We start from the raw sequence: 5,238 nt of genomic DNA on the forward strand, positions 1-5,238 counted from the left end.
CTGTGGAGGTGGAGGTGTTAGTGATGGTGATGGTGCACTGACTGTGGAGGTGGGGGTGGTAGTGATGGTGATGGTGCACTGACTGTGGAGGTGGATGTGGTAGTGATGGTGATGTTGCACTGACTGTGTAGGTGGAGGTGGTAGTGATGGTGATGGTGCACTGACTGTGGATGTGGGGGTGGTAGTTATGGTGATGGTGCACTGACTGTGGAGGTGGAGGTGGTAGTGATGGTGATGGTGCACTGACTGTGGAGGTGGAGGTGGTAGTTATAGGTGATGGTGCACTGACTGTGGAGGTGGGGGTGGTAGTGATGGTGATGGTGCACTGACTGTGGAGGTGGGGGTGGTAGTTATGGTGATGGTGCACTGACTGTGGAGGTGGAGGTGGTAGTTATAGGTGATGGTGCACTGACTGTGGAGGTGGGGGTGGTAATGATGGGTGATGGTGCACTGAATGTGGAGGTGGGGGTGGTAGTGGTGGTGATGGTGCACTGACTGTGGAGGTGGAGGTGGTAATTATCGTTGATGGTGCACTGACTGTGGAGGTGGTGGTGGTAGTGATGGCGTGGACGTTGTTGTTTTGGGGTGATCGTGTGCTCACTGTGGAGGTGGTAGTTATGGGGTGGAGGTGGTAGTTAAGAGGTGGAGGTTGTTGTTTTGTGGTGATCGTGTGCTCACTGTGGAGGTGGTAGTTATGGGGTGGAGGTGGTAGTTAAGGGATGGAGGTTGTTGTTTTGGGGTGATCGTGTGCTTACTTTGGAGGTGGTAGATATGGGGTGATGGTGGTAGTTAGGGGTGGAGGTGGCAGTTGTGGGGTGATTGTCACTCACTGTGGAGTGACGGAGGGCAGGCTGGCAGGCACAGGGAGCAGCCTGGTGTAGGCAGATGCCAGAGCCCTTTGCTCATGGCCACTTCGTGGTGTCAGGCACAGGCAGTCACACCCTAGGGCTCTCTCAATGTCACACACACCCCACAAGCTCACAGACTCACAGTATGGGGCACATACGCATACACACATTCACATAAGCAGATGCACACACACCATCCTCATGCACACCCAGAGCGACAAACCACACTCCTGAACATTCACACATGCTCCTATCTGACCGGCAAACCCCTTTGCATGCAGCCCCCTCCGGCTGAAGGCCCCTCACTCAGGGGCGGCAGGGCTGGTGCTCATGGGTGGAGGGATCAGTGACGCCAGGCACCCCTGTCCTGTCATGAGATTCCTACCAGAGAAGGTGGCCAGGCCGGGGCAGGAGGAGGTCCTGAGGTCGCTGGTGTCCTTGGGGAGACACTCTTCTCTTAGAAGGTCAAACAGAGATTGCTGAGCTGCCTGTACATGGGGCTGGACCTCCCACCGAGCCACCCTGCCCCTCCCCAGCCCTGTCTGTGCCCCCTGGGTCCCACCGCCCGACAGGAGAGGCCTGCGCAGGCCACCGAGCCACGGCAGCACCCCCTGGGCCCCACCGCCCCGCAGGAGAGGCCTGCACAGGCCACTGAGCCACAGCAGCACCCCCTGGGCCCCACCGCCCCGCAGGAGAGGCCTTCGCAGGCCACCGAGCCACGGCAGCACCCCCTGGGAAGGGTGATTCACGCGTCCTCCAGCCTCTGCACCAGGCACTCCGGCCAGTGGTGTGAGACCCCAGCTTCTTCCCAGCTGGTCTTCAGCTCCACTGCCCCTCCCAGCCCTGGGACAGGCAGGGGCCCCAGGACCCCTGCTGCCCCCAACCAAGGGGCTGTTGCACAGGCTCTTGTGCTGAGTCTCATCAAGAGGAAGTGTGGCTGGAAGGGGGGTCACAGAGGGGAGAAGACTGGGAGAAGGGGAGCGGAGGGGAGGGCAGGGCGGGGGGCGGGGCAGAGGGAAGGGGAAGAGGGCAGGGCACCCTGGGGGGGGAGCAGAGGGGAGGGGAGGAGGGCAGGATGCCCTGGGGGGGCAGAGGAGGAGGGCAGGCGCCTTCCCAGGTTGGACCCATCCTCCACACACGTGGACATCTGGTGAAGGGCTTGGCAGAGCTTGGGGAAACTTGGGAGGGACTGAGCAGGGAGAGGGGAGGGGAGGAGGACTGTCTGGAGAGGGGGCCGGCACTCTGGTCTCCCTCCCTCCTGCCCTCCCTCCCCCACCGCCTGCCCGGCCTGCCCGGTCTGGGCTGCTGCAGGCCCACAGCGCCTCCCAGTGGCCTGAGCTCCCTGGCGGCCGAGGAACAATGGGCGGTGGCTCCGCTCCCTCCTTGCCGCCTCCCAGGTCCCAGGCTCCTGCCCATTAGCGCCCTGGGCCTTGGGCCGTCAAGACTGGGCTCCAGGCTTCTGCCCGTTAGGCGCCCCCGGCCTCGGGCGGTCAGGACCAGGCTCTGGACAGACGGACAGACATCTGCACCAGTGAGTGTAGGCCAGCCGCGCCATGGTGGGGGTGGGGGGGGGAGAGAAGGGGAAGGGGGAAGCTGGACACCATGGGGCAGATCTGGGGTGCGGACTCCCCTGGGGAAGATCTGGGGTGCAGGCTTCCCTGGAGCAGAGCTGGGGTGCGGATTCTCCTGGGGAAGATCTGGGGTGCAGGCTCTCCTGGGGCAGATCTGGGGTGCGGCCTTCCCTGGGGCAGATGTGGGGTGCAGATTCTCCTGGTGAAGATCTGGGGTGCGGATTCTCCTGGGGCAGATCTGGAGTGCGGGCTTCCCTGGGGCAGATCTGGGGTGCGGATTCTCCTGGAGCAGATCTGGAGTGCGGGCTCTCCTGGGGCAGATCTGGGGTGCGGATTCTCCTGGGGAAGATCTGGGGTGCGGGCTTCCCTGGGGCAGATCTGGGGTGCGGATTCTCGTGGGGCAGATCCGGGGTACGGATTCTCCTGGGGCAGATCCGGGGTGCGGATTCTCCTGGGGAAGATCTGGGGTGTGGGCTTCTCTGGGACAGATCTGGGGTGCAGATTCTCCTGGGGAAGATCCGGGGTGCAGGCTCTCCTGGAGCAGATCTGGGGTGTGGATTCTCCTGGGGCAGATCTGGGGTGCAGGCTCTCCTGGAGCAGATCTGGGGTGTGGATTCTCCTGGGGAAGATCTGGGGTGCAGGCTCTCCTAGGCAGATCCGGGGTGCAGATTCTCCTGGGGCAGATCTGGGGTGCAGGCTCTCCTGGGGCAGATCTGGGGTGTGGAGTATCCTGGGGCAGATCCGGGGTGCGGTCTCTCCTCTGGGATCAGCTTCTCAGGGGTCAGGGCCCCTCCTAGCCGGCACGTCTCGGCCATGTGCAGTCCTGCAGTTTTCCTTGACCATCTCTCTGGGAGTCATAGACACCTCCCCACCTCAGCCTGTGCACAGAGGTCCTTGGCACCGCTTCGGTGCTTCGGGGTGCTCTTTGAGCAGGGCATCGGGGGAGGGTCCCGGGCCAGGCCAGGTCACAGAGGGCTGCCCTGTGAGAGGCTGAGAGCCCCGGAAGGAGAGGGGACCCACCGCGCCGTCGCCTGCTGCCCCCACCCTGGGACCCCAGGCCCCTGCCTCCACCAGGAGCCGCACAGTCCCTGGTGGGGTGGGGGGGGCTCCTCAGAGGGCCCGGCACCGGTGGGGTGGGAGGGGCTCCTCAGAGGGCCCGGCACCGGTGGGGTGGGAAGGGGGCTCCTCAGAGGGCCCGGCACCCAGGTTTCCCTGCTTTACTTCCATCACACCAGTGCTGGACTGGAGGCCAGCTACTGTGGGGTGGGGGTGGACTAGGCCTCGGGCCATGGGCATGGGCGACACGGGGGGGGCAGTGTCAGTGGGTCCTCGTGGTACATGGACCTTGTGGACAGACGGCATCCTGTGACTCTCAGAGCGCCTGCTGAGGCTCATAGGGGGGGGTGAGCCACGGCAGGCCTGGGGAGCAGGAAGGCTCATGGGGGGGTGAGCCACTGCAGGCCTGGGGAGCAGGAAGGCTGGGGGGTGAGCCACTGCAGGCCTGGGGAGCGGGAAGGCTGGGGGGTGAGCCACGGCAGGCCTGGGGAGCGAGCAGGAAGGCTCATGGGGGGGTGAGCCACGGCAGGCCTGGGGAGCAGGAAGGCTCATTGGGGGGGGTGAGCCACGGCAGGCCTGGGGAGCGGGAAGCCGCCGCCACTTGGCCAGCTGTCTGACGGAGCACACTGTGTGTCCATGTGCCAGGACAGAGCCACCAGAAAATTCAGGCAGTTCTGTTGTGAGGGGCCATGCACATCAGCCTTCGGCCCAGACACTCAGAGCCTAGGACACAACAGGAGCCAGGGTCTCCCCGGGCCGCCAACCACCCTCCGCCCCGGGCTGCCATTTCCTCTCTTAGAAGAAGGGGCAGGACTGAACCTCTCCATGATCCTGAGGATCACACAGGCTCAATGCCTATGCGCATCTGAGCCTGTAAACTAATACTCAAGAAACAACCCCAGAAAATGGGAGTGAGAGGGGTCTTCCTCGACAGGAACACTGTGCCCTGGGTGTTTGCCCAGCCGGGATGTGGCGTCCACACACTGCATTCAGTGCAGTTTAAAGCCTCAGGAACCAGGGCTCCCGTGATTCTTCCAGAAAAACAGATGCTTAGTCTTTCCTACATGTTGCCTACCTTGATGAGTCCTAGACCCTCCAAGGGCCTCGTGATTTTAGGCAGAGACAGGAACACCCACAAATCACCAGGGTCAGAGTTCTATTCCTCCAATAGACCTGCTCCCTGTCCTCAGTGCACACACCAGACCCCAGCCTGCGCACTGTCAGTACACACCAGACCCCAGCCTGAGCCCTGTCAGTACACACACCAGAACCCAGCCTGCGCCCTGTCCTCAGTGCACACACCAGACCCCAGCCTGCGCCCTGTCAGTGCACACACCACACCCCAGCCTGCGTCCTGTCAGTACACACACCAGACCCCGAGCATGTGCCCTGTCAGTGCACACACCAGACCCCAGCCTGCACCCTGTCAGTACACACACCAGACCCCAGCCTGTGCCCTGTCAGTACACACACCAGACACCAGCCTGCGCCAGGTCAGTGCACACACCAGACCCCAGCCTGCGCCACGTCAGTGCACACACCAGACCCCAGCCTGCGCCACGTCAGTGCACACATCAGACCCCAGCCTGCACCCCGTCAGTGCACACACCAGACCCCAGCCTGTGCCCTGTCAGTACACACCCAAGACCCCAGCCTGCGCCCTGTCAGTACACACCCAAGACCCCAGCCTGTGCCCTGTCAGTACACACACCAGACCCCAGCATGCACACTGTCCTCAGTACACACACCAGACCCCAGCCTGC

General features: G+C 63.2%; 1 protein-coding gene across 2 annotated transcripts in view; it reads left to right on the forward strand.

The window, feature by feature from the left end:
- The first annotated feature begins 2,235 nt into the window (after positions 1-2,235).
- The window catches only part of Col6a2 (collagen, type VI, alpha 2), a 33,588-nt gene continuing 30,585 nt past the window's right edge, over positions 2,236-5,238 (forward strand). For both annotated transcript variants that reach the window (XM_013032928.1, XM_013032929.1), the window contains exon 1: positions 2,236-2,379. The gene's annotated coding sequence lies outside the window, so the exon portion shown is untranslated. The remainder of the gene's footprint in view (positions 2,380-5,238) is intronic.

Source organism: Dipodomys ordii, unplaced genomic scaffold (assembly GCF_000151885.1).
Source record: "Dipodomys ordii isolate 6190 unplaced genomic scaffold, Dord_2.0 Scaffold159, whole genome shotgun sequence".
In the NCBI taxonomy this organism is placed as follows: domain Eukaryota; kingdom Metazoa; phylum Chordata; class Mammalia; order Rodentia; family Heteromyidae; genus Dipodomys; species Dipodomys ordii.